General features: G+C 33.8%; 1 protein-coding gene and 1 long non-coding RNA gene across 4 annotated transcripts in view; both read right to left on the bottom strand.

Moving 5' to 3' along the window:
- The window catches only part of LOC133531143 (nephrin), a 430,180-nt gene that overhangs the window by 37,376 nt on the left and 380,487 nt on the right, over positions 1-12,317 (bottom strand). The gene's annotated exons all lie outside the window — the stretch shown is intronic.
- Positions 11,064-12,075, bottom strand: LOC133531152 (uncharacterized). The gene is made up of 2 exons (XR_009801471.1): positions 11,825-12,075; positions 11,064-11,725 (listed from the first exon to the last, which is right to left on the bottom strand). It is a non-coding gene; the product is annotated as an uncharacterized LOC133531152 (long non-coding RNA).

Below are 12,317 nucleotides of genomic sequence, written 5' to 3'. Positions count from 1 at the left end.
AGTAATAATGATCGTTATATTTGTATCGTATAAGGTGTCAGTCCGAGTGTTAATTTAAATTTGTATTCGTTGGATCGTGAAGAATATTATGAACGCTTTCGGGTCTATTTTGGCTTAAAAATTCAATCAATCGAGCAGTTTTATGAATAAAACCTCATAACTATGTTGTTGTGTCGTTGTTGTGAGTTTGTCGTTATAGCATGATTTTTTTCAAATGATTTTGACGCCTCACACCCTAATCTGTAAACAAAAGCCTTTGTTTCTTTTATGGAGAGACGCCTAAGGCGCTTACCAAAGCAACCATCATTAAAAAGCAACTATCTGATAGTAATATGGTTCAAATGATAACGAGTTTGGGTAATGTAGGACGATCAATCGCATGTGTGGCCTGTTATATAACAGAATGAGCTGTTATATGAATTTGAACCATATAAATAGGACGGTAAAATTTATTTTTAAATGAGTTTGTTCCTGTTCAGTCAGTAGCGGTAGCATTGGTCGCTGCATAAAAGAAACAAAGGTTTTGTTTAACAAATTTGGGTCTGAGGCGTAAAAATCATTTGAGAAAATGCATACTATAGTAAGCTTTATTGTGATAAAGATGAAGTACGAACAGTATTTTCTGTCTCATTTAAGAAGCTTCATTTTGTAGAGGACATCGTGCACTAATCCAGTTGTAGGTATCTGTATCCTAATCGGACTTAAATGGTCTGCTATCTAGACGATGTATAAACAATTTTAAAAGTTATGTATGTAAATGAAATTAAGTAACAAAGGAAAAAGTAACTTTTTTGAGAAGTTTATGATTCTAGCTCTGTTCTAGCTCTAGTGCGCAACGATAACGATTTAACCGCATACTAAGATACTAGGATTCTTTGAAAATACGTTGCGCGTCTTGCGGCGATATCGTTGCGCACTTGTGGCGAACTCGCTCCACTTCGCGGCGAACCTGCGAGCGAGTTGAAAGCCAGGCGAGCGCGCCTCGCTTTCAACTCGCTCGCAAATCGCTCGTATGATAGGGCCCTTAAGAATAATTAATTATAGATGAAACGAGTTCTATTCTAAGTCATATAAGAGAAAAGCTATCCGGGTGACCTAAGCTACTACCTAAGAGTAAATTAATAATAAGATTATTCCTCCCTTCCTAAAAACTTCCTATTACCCTAAATAATTATATTTTGGTCAGGAATATATTGGTACAAAAATAACCAAGAGAAATGCGTAATTAATCCCCTAACTATACTTAGTACAAAACAAATGTTCTGCAAAAATAATACCGTCGACCGGCGTGAATAGGGATAGTGGGAGTGAATAAGGACAAACCTTGTATTGAGATTTACCTGACAATTTCTTATAAACTACCCGCACAAATTGTATTATACATAATCTACTATTATTTTCAATCACATGATACGATTTCTGTGGGTAGTTTTAATTACATTACCAGGTAAATCTCATTCCAAGTTTTGTCCCTATTCACCTCTGCCATCCTTATTCACCCCGGTTGACGGCATACATCTATATTATATAAAAAAACTGCTTTATTTACTACTATTTTTTTATACTACGCCGGAGGCAAACAAGCTTACGGCCCGCCTGATTGTAAGCAGTCTCCGTAGCCTATGTACGCCTGCAACTCCAGAGGAGTTACATACGCGTTGCCGATAACAACCCTCCCTGTCCTCGTTGAGCTCTGACAACCTTACTCACCGACAGGAACACAACACTATGAGTAGGGTCATTAGTTATTTAGCTGCGGTTTTCTGTAAGCTGGAGGTACTTCCCCAGTTGGTTATACTCGAGTTTAATTAAACTATATTGCGATAATTAGTTACGAAATTGTATGGTTAACTAAGTTCAATATACATCAAAATCATGCCATTTTACCACATAATATTACTACATGAAGCAACTCTATACTTTAATCAACGCGAAATTGACGGAAACTTAGTTTATACGGTGGAGTAATTACGCGTAACATATAATTTAGGGAGTAATTAAAATAATTGAAGCCTATAAGCGATAATTTAACATTACTGTATTATTAGCTAGTATTCGGTGTTCGTTATAATAATTGGTTAAGTAATTAATAGATAAACAAATAGCGATTGGTGGTAAATTTAAAGCTGTATTGAATAAATTCAAGGCTCAAAATACAACATTTATACTTTTATAGTAACATCATATAGTGACATGAAAAATACATAACAATACTTATAAATAAAACAGCCAATACCTGGGTAAACATTACATTATAATAAATAAATAATAATAATAATAAATAAATATTATATGACATTATTACATATATTGACTAAGTCCCACAGTAAGCTCAATAAGGCTTGTGTTGAGGGTACTTAGACAACGATATATATTATATAATATATAAATATGTATAAAATACTTAAATACATAGAAAACACCCATGACTCAGGAACAAATATCCATGCTCATCACAAGAATAAATGCCCTTACCAGGATTTGAACCCGGGACCATCAACTTCGTAGGCAGGGTCACTACCCACTAGGCCAAACCGGTAAATAATAAATAATTACAATAGAGATGTAGCATTGGTCTCTATGGTTAAAAATACATTAAATCTGGAGATGTAAAAGGTCCCCAATGTCAGAGTACTAATACTAATATGATTTGGAAGTGTAAAGTCTCTCCAAGTATCAAAATAAAATTTATACTGAATAAATAAATCGCGTTTGGTCTGGACTGTTAAGCAAGCAGTCTCACAAACTAATGCTACAGAATACATGACTAGTATGTACCAAGTCAAGTATATTATACAACATGACAGAGACGTATAGTCTCCACGGTTAATACATTAAGTTTGGAGATGTATAAGGTCCCCATGGTCTGAGAAAGATAATAATAATGACATTAATATTATTTGGAGGTGTAAAGGTTCTCCAAATGTCAAAGAATAAAAAATTGTATGAAACACATGTTTCACATCAAGGGACTGTTAAGCTAGCAATCTTAAAACTAGTTCTCCAGAATACATAACTACTATGTATCTAATAAGTCAATGTGATCATCAAAATAACTAAAACATAACAAACATTAATACATAAAGTTGAGGTAGTCAATACGTAATAAATTTCTTCTTGATATCACCAGTGAGCACAAAACAGCAATTCCTCGCTAATAATATGCGGATCTATCTGTTCACGATTCACTGATTACGGCAAAAACGGGCCATGATGTTTTGTTTCTTGTAATGACAGCTGTCAATCTGAACCGTTGTTATGATCACGACTTGACAGGTATTTTCACATGTAACTGTTAGATTTTAAACAATTTATATAACTGCGAATGAGAAACACAATTATTTTATAAAATAATTATAAGAATTAATATTAAAAACTATAAGTAAACTAAAACTATACTATGACTAAACTAAATCTAAAGTAAAACTAAAACTTTTAGCACAGGTTTCTACCTATTTTAAGAATCGGCGAAAGACTCTTGGACCTATTATAAGAAATTATGTATAAGTTGTAATACTTTTGTGCTTAATAAATGTATAATTGTTTGTGCAATAAAGAATATTTACGTACTTACTTATCTTAAAAAAAAAATCTAAAAATGGCCCCCGCAGCATAGGGTAATGAGACATGAGCCGGACCAAGACTACACACTCTGTAAATGGTAATAGACCGTTCACCATCATATTTAAGTAAAACAATCATACTTTATTCCTGTTTTTAAAGTTTTGTTACGGACAAATTTAATTATCGTCAATCATGGCCACCCTACAATACTTAACTAACTTTTTCTATTAACTTCTCTATTTCCGCTACCCAAAGGTTGTCTGGAAGAGATCGCTTTTTAGCGATAAGACCGCCTATTGTCTGCCTCTAAATTTAATCAATTGTTTATTTTTCTTGCATATTTTTACTGAGGTGTGCCAATAAAGAGTATTCTATCTATCTATCTTAAGTAATTAAGAACGAATAGATCAAATCTCTTTAATCGTTACAACAAAACATTGATTATGCAGAAAATAAAATGTCACACTTGAGTGAGATACTAATTTTCAAATGTAATCAGACACCGATGACATTCATTTTGACACTTGTAGGGTGACCATGAATGTCGGTTTTTTTAAGAATATAAAATAAATTAATGTTATTCTCATTCATACTGATACGGAACAGTTGCTTATAACTTACTAAAAGCGCAGGCTGTATTGCATAGAGATCTAAAATAATAATGCTAAACACGTAAAATATGTTTCAACATGCCAATAAATAAATACCAGCTTAAAACGTTGCGTGGTGCTTTTTCATCAAAAAGTATGTCTAAACTTAAAGGTTAACTGGAAGAAATCCCTTAAATGGATAAGTTCGCCTTTGTACTGCTTATCCTGTGAATTATTTCTATTTTGTATTTTGTACAATAAAGGGTTTATACATACATACATACTTTGTAGTTAAATAGCTCATAATATGACTGGTATGAACACAATGCTGAATCTTATAACAAATTACAATACAATTTTTTTTTACCACAAATATACAAAGAATACATGACATTAAGAAGACGCAAACAAGCGATCTCTTCCAGACAACCTTTAGGTAGCGGAATTTAATAAAATTATGTCATGTTAGTAGGTGTTCCAGATGCAATAAAAAAAGTCTAGCACATAATATATATACAAATATATAAACAGAACAATATATCATATAAATAAAATATATATACATACATAAAAATATTAAAATAATAAAAATATGAATATTATAACCTACAAAAAAATGGTAACCATACCGCCTTCTCTATAGTCGGTTAGACAACGAATCCGGAATAACAGGTCCTCAGAAATTATAAAGAAACAGTATTACGAAGTAATGCCTTAAAAATTACGTTATTTTCCGGACTGGCGTAACCCCGCGGCCCCGTGTTTCAGGGGTCCGCGGAGCGAGAGAAAACCCTTCGTTGAACTATGAACTTTGTGGCCTAGTTCCGAGAAGGCCTGGGTAAAGTCAAAGTTGAAAGGTCAGATGGCAATTGCTCCTGTATTCTAGTGATGTAGTTAAATGAAAAGAAATAACTATGTACAATATTTGTAACTACAATGAAAAACGGGGTAATTACCATATGAATTTGTTTATAAAAGTTCCTGAATCACAGTTGCCCACGAGTTTTAATTGTGATGTAGCGAACGGCCACCAAAATGAAGCTAAATATATAATACCATTAAAAGTAATAAAATATATTATAAAAGTAATATGTAGTACAAAATATCCTATGTTCATAAATTAATTTAGTATAGGCTATAACAAAGTGTAAGACTCTTACGGTAGATGTCGCTACAGCCTCCCTATAGCTTATATATGGCGGAAATATTCGCTGTATTGGCTACGGTCTTGGTAGCTCAGATGGTCCTCTGACTACTGATACATTGGTCGTGGGTTCAAGTCATACCCAAGACAGTGAATTTTTCCACTTTTATTTCTAATCCTATGATCATGTCTATATGACTTAAATACACCAGAACTTATTTGAAATGTGGTAGGTATGTAGGTAATTTACGTCTTTCTACAAAACACAACAATGACCACTTGAGATTCATAAAGAAAATGGATAAAAGTCATTGTTTTACAAGGCTGTAAATTTTAGGTAGGTACATATTCAACTAATTATACTAGTAGGTACAGTATTTCTGGAGTAATATTTGTCACTTATTAGTAAATAAAACATATTTTAAGGAAAACAAATACATAATCAGTAGTCAATATGGTCGGATAGCTTAAGAAGTCATCATTTTATTTATAAGGTTTTAAGTTTATACATAGTAGATAAATTACTTACATAACTTATACTTTTTGGTCTAAAAACCTCTCCAGCAAAATGTTATGAATCTTTTAATAAAGTTTGAACCCTCTCAGTCTAACGTGATAAAGCTCAGTGGGGCATAAGCTGGCTTTAAGTACGTCCTCGTGTTTTTTACCCCCTCCTTAACCCCCCTTCACCCCTCACGACATCACGTTCGCTTTAGTGTTGATTATTTTTCCTAGATTTTATCAAGTCATTTGGCGAGTAAAAATTGTTGCGGAAAATTTTGTTTTTATGAGATTAAGGTGTTCCGTTTTGTGATAATAATAATAATAATAATGAAAAATACATGTTACAAACAAAAAAAAAGGACATAAGTGAGTAGGTAACAACAGGCGGACTTATCGCTAAAAAGCGATCTCTTCCAGAGTGATACTGTGACTTACGGCTTGTTTTTTCTATGAAAGCTGTGTATGTATGTATGTATGTCACTTTATTGCACATAAACAGGTTAACATAAAACAGAACAAAAACAATGTTATGTACAAAGGCGAACTTATCCTTAAAAGGAAAGCAAAGGAAGGAAGAAAGGAAGCTGTGATGGAAATTTTGAGTGAATCTTTGGTTTTAGCTTGATTTATGTTATTATCCGTTACTGCTGGCGTGTTGGTTAAATGTTCTTGTTGGAAATAATTTAGTTCGTTTTCAGTTTGACCAAGATACACTAAAAAAAATTGTCTTTTAGGTAAATAGATTGATAACTAAAACGGAACTTCATCTTAAATCTTTCACTCACAAATACAAAATAACATACTTAAACACACCCAACTTGACACTAGAAATAGACGTGAAATTCAAATTTTCAATGGTAACTCAACTCTTTGCGCCTACATTTTTTAAAATTTATCGCTTTTTTCTACTGACAAGTTCGCGGTGCCAAAGAATAGATTCATAATGTTTCTTAAATACCTAGTTAGAAATCTATTCCTCAGCGTGCATTAAATCGTTTCACCACAACAATCCCACTCACATCACACTATGATCTATGTTTAATGAGACATCCCTTTGAACGTTATATGTAACGTCCTATACGAAGTACATATATAATGTATATGTAGTACATATGTTTGTGCGTTAACCGGCATATTGGGGAGCACAAACTTGTTATCTGGCATGCATTAATCATTTCTTCCGCTGTGCGGCGGTATAAGTATCAAGTTTGCAGCGGTTTTAATTCAAAAATTTCCAAAAGCAATCTTTTTAATTATTAAAGCCCGGATTATGTACTGTTTTTGTCAAATTATAGTTTAATTACACCAGCTACCTCTTTTCTCACAATCATGTTAGCTTAGTTTTGTTTTATTGTGTATTTGTACATTTGTGTATTTGTGTGTGTTTGTATATTTGTTCCTGAGTCATGGGTGCTTTGTATGTATTTAAGTATTTGTATTTTATATGTATCGTTGTCATAGTACCCACAACACAAGCCTTCTTGAGCATTATCTGGGGCTTAGTCAATTTGTGTATGTCCCCGTAATATTTATTTATTTATTTTCTCTTGGTTGTCCTAAAAACTAGCGCCATGTGTAATTTTAGCCATCGACATCTTCAGAGTGGCATCCATTTTTCTGTTTCATATTAGAATATGATGTATTTTCTTAAAGGTTAAGTTTTTATTTCACACCAAATTTTTATTTTCTATTTCTATTTTTAATTCAATGTATAAAGGAATTCAATATAGTGGGAAGCTTGAAAACGTTTTGCTGAATAATATTTTGAATGAAATCTAAAATTGTAATTCAACCATTATAAAGAAAAAACCCAATTGACTACAATTATTAAAAAAAAAAAGGTAATATAGTTAGTTGTAATTTTAGAGATAAAACATAAGGTAAGGTAAGCTATAAAATAAGATATTTAATGATATGTCTATATACATATTGCCTGGTAGGTATGTATAAGTAGAATATATAAAAATAAACGTATATGATATATGTAATTATAGGGTTATTCGCCAATTAGTTATTATAAATATCTTTAATTTATAGCTCACCTCTTAGTTATTAAAAAAATTATCTTCTTAATTTTGAAGAAATTGCAAAAAACACTCATAATCGAGCCTCACATGCAAAACACTAAAATAGCTTTAAATCGCTAATCACCCCCGCTACCTCCTATCCCAAATCCTACACCCCCTAGAGAGGTGACAAGGCGAAAAACCCTATTCAGATATGTGTATGAATGAGGCTCACGCTCGCATTACGGTTCAAAAACACGTCTTGTCTCTGATGAAAACTGAAGGGAAGGGAATGAAGATCTCTTTTTCAGAGCCCTTTTTAGTATTTGCGTAGCTATAGGTTTGAACAACAGACAGCGAATTCGCTGCGAAATGGGAGGCTATTCGAGTTCCGTTTTTTTTCTTTAATGATTAACAACTCGGTCATCCTGATAGAAAGGGTGTCCTCATGACTCAAGCGCTGATGAAAACTGACTGATGAGAATGTACATCTTTTTTCAGAGACCTTTTTAGGGTAACGTAGTAGGTAGTAGGCGTAGGTATAGGTTTAAACAACGGACCGCGAATTCGCTGAGAAATTAAAGTTTTTTAATGATTAACAACTCGGCCATTCTGCTAGAAACGCTGTCCTCGTGACTCAAGCTCAGATGAAAACTGAAGTGAACATTGAAAAATACTCTGTAAGTAGACAGGTATAGGTTTAAACAACACACGGCCAGTGAAAAATAAACTATTCGGATAAGGATGTTTATGAATAATATAATTAACAGTTAGTTACTATCAAGTTACTATGGTATGTGGTAACAATGGCTGACTGATGGAGAATGATGTCATTAGGCATTATGCCCGCCATTTCGACATCATATTGTACTTTGTGTGCCGTGACCACGGATAGTTTGCAACTACGATATGTTATTGCTACTTTATAGACTTTTAATAATAAAACAAACTCAAAATTCACCGTCAACAATGAATATTTTTATGGAAAAAACAAATTGTAGATACGATGTCTTTTACTCTTTAATATTGTGATAAGTGTTTTTTAAGTCTATGAAGAATTGAAACTAAATATTTATTATTCAAATATTAATATAAGGAATAACAATATAATAAAAAGACAAAGAACTTACGAACTAAATATATCTATGAATAAAATTAATTAAATCAAAAAACCCTTAATAAATCTAAAATTAAACACGCAATATAAAAACTATTGAAATAGGCCTCCCCACGCAACCCCCGGTGCAAAGGTGCCCATCACACTCGCTGTATTACCGCGTTCAATTGCGATGGACTGTTTTCAAAAATATGAATACGATTGTAGCACTGAGAATATTTAAGTAAAAAAAGGTCCTTTGCCTTAGAGTCCTTCTTAGCTAACTTTGGATTGACTCGGATAGAACAAAGTGAGGCAGTGTCAATCCAAACGTCATATTTTCACAGAAATTTGACATTGCAAAATGCAGTTTCCTTAGTTCGACTCTATCTATGTTATTTTAATTCAAAGCGGCACGGAAAATTCATAGTCTACCCACTCCATTTTGATAATACGCCATAAAGTATGTATAAAATTACCTACCGGGTCGTTATTTCGCAACTTTACCTCCGCTGCGGTTCTTCCCCGATATACCCCACTTCATTATACACTATAATATAGTTTGAGTATAGACCTATAACCCTGCACGTAAGTCTGTAGGGTTGTCAACTAATCACTACATATCATAAATCCATCCATCCATCCATGGATGCATGGATGGATTAGATTTATCCATCGTGTTCATTGGTGGAGGTGATCGCTTACCATCAGGTGATCCGTCTTCTCGTTTGCCTCCTCTATCATAAAAAGAAAAAAAAAATGTCCCTCGCCGCGTCTGTCTGTCTATATGTTCGTGATAAACTCAACACCTACTATACGGATTTTCATGCGGTTTTCACCTATCAATCCTAACCTATCAATAGAGTAAAGTTAAAGTGTATAGTTTGGTAAGGTTTTATGAAACCCGTGCGAAAACGGGAGGGTCACTAGTAGATGATGAAACGGTTCCGCCATTTTGACAAATTTCCAAAAACAGAATCGTCAAAAAAACCTGCTTACAAAATTTCACGAGAATCAGTTGAGAATTGCGACCTGTAGATGAGAACATTTGGTCACGCGGAAGCATTTTTGCCCCAGCTAAAACAGAGACCTTTCGCTCGGTCGATGAAGTAAAAACCCAAAAGGTTTGACATAACTAAAAATGAAACGGCGCGATAAATAGATGGGGACACTAAACTTCAAACTATTTACCGTGGTTAAAATAATTCTAAGCTAAATAAATTAGTTAAAAAATAAAATAAATTATATAAAATTAGTTTACCAACTTACCAATTAGTTATTTACAAAAGAATATCTGGAAGACCGAGCTACGCTCGGAAAATACATATGTAAAGACTCAATAATCGCGTTTTCGCAGATATACGACCTATATATATCGATTTTTTTCCACAGAAAACCCCGTTGTAGCAAATTTTTAAGATCCCCGAAATATAAAAAAGATTTTATATTAACAAACTTTTCATGATAACTTTCTAGCCTTAAACGATAGACAAAATAATAAGAATATTGTTAATCTTAATCAACTTGAAAATACTTACCGAGTATCTTTCATTTGCTTTTGATACACACTCACTGACTTTGCACATGTTAATTAAGCAAAAAATAAGATAATCAAATAACGTCGAGTCAGCCCTGACACGCACGTAGCTCGCAGGGCTGTCACCGCGTCACGTCGCGCTCATTACGTTAATGAGGGCCCGTGAATTAATTACACCACTATTTTATGCGCTCAAGTATTTGTGGCAGCCCTAAACTTTGTACTTTAAATATAAAACCGATTTAGGATACGTGTATGGGGTTAGTGGAATTTTTATTTAGTTTATGAATAGCACAAGTTAAGTAAAATGATGAATGAATTTAGAGTGCAAAACTTTCATTAATGTGTAATAGGTGTGGGTGAGCTCTGGATATGGAGAAGATCCGATTCTATTATTGTTAAAGACCGTTTCCATAGAAGGAAACGTGTTTCTATGGAGTGATCCAGAACTCACCAAACTTCACTACTGAAAAGTTCACAAATACCTTCGGCTAACTACAATCATAGATAGGGTCGCGGTTCAGGCCACTATGGAGTGAGAATAGGTATCCAAAAATTTAAGGTAGGACGCCAGGATACTATCCTCATCAAGCGCATGACGTATCCAAATGAAAATCCCAAATTTATTTAATACACACCTTTATTCCTTAAATATATATGACCCGCTACGGTCAACACGAGTTATTTATTAGTAAATAAGTAATACTAAATACTTCTTAGTGACACCACTATTTCTTGAAATTTACACTAAATACATCATAGACATCTCTGTGTCTACGGACAACAATATCAAAATTTGTCTTCCTAACATAACACTGTCTAAAGTAAAAGTTATGCCCCAACCTCCGGGGATGTTTAGCAGTAAGCAATTGCTCACAGGGATTACAGGTTACCTGTTCAGCGTAAAGAGTCCATATTTAACTAAAGGTATATTCATAAAAGTCTTAACTTCACGGACACTGCCAAGAAGAACGCTGCCACCGGATGGCACAGCCTTAGAGAACCAGGGTCCAGAAAAACCAGGGTCCAGGAAAAAACCAGGGTCCAGAAAAAAACCCTAAGAACAAAGAAAATGTTCTAGGTTAAAAAATTATGTTTTAACACGTTTAGTTTTATAGAAAAATTATATTTTAAACTGAGGCACAGCGCGATTTAAATTACGGCAATGAAGCGATTAAATGACTTACCGGGGTTTATGCCGGGTCCATTATTTCCTATACCAACGACGGCGCCTGCAGACCGCGTGGCAAGACGAAGAGGTGGTTGACGTTACATTAGGTTTTGCTGGAAAATCCATATAAAACACTATATTAACCCATTTGCGAAAGGACACACTACCTCCGCCTTTCCTTCTTTATATATTTAAAAAGTGTGGAAACTCACCAAGTTATGTTAAATTGAAGGAAAAAGATTAGCAGCCGCCATTTTAGGTAGGCTCTAAGACGCTAAATTATGCACATTTTGGGACGAGCTGTAACAAAATTACATTAACGATTACTAACTTGAATTTACCACAGTTTTAGGAAATAAAACCTTCAAGTAGGTTACATACCCCTAAGATTGATTGCCGAAAGATTTTCTAATATCCTTCACATCTTGAAGATCGATCGAACAATGATTTATCAAAATTCCAATCCGAGGAACCACAGACAAACTGATGAATGAAAACCTTCTCATTCAATGGTTACCACGACTGACCGGTTTGACTCTCAGAATAATTCGAAACATCAACAATAAAAAGAGTTACTCATTTTGGAAGCAAATAATACGGACTTTATTAATAATTGGAAATTATAAAAAGATAAAAGAACCACAAGTATATGTTTACTGTCGTACAACAAGTGTGACCGACCGTCTGTTACGGAACCATGGACAA

This window comes from Cydia pomonella, chromosome 24, assembly GCF_033807575.1.
Source record: "Cydia pomonella isolate Wapato2018A chromosome 24, ilCydPomo1, whole genome shotgun sequence".
Taxonomy (NCBI): domain Eukaryota; kingdom Metazoa; phylum Arthropoda; class Insecta; order Lepidoptera; family Tortricidae; genus Cydia; species Cydia pomonella.
Note: the sequence above shows the minus strand (reverse complement) of the source record. Positions and strands in the feature narration are given on the sequence as shown.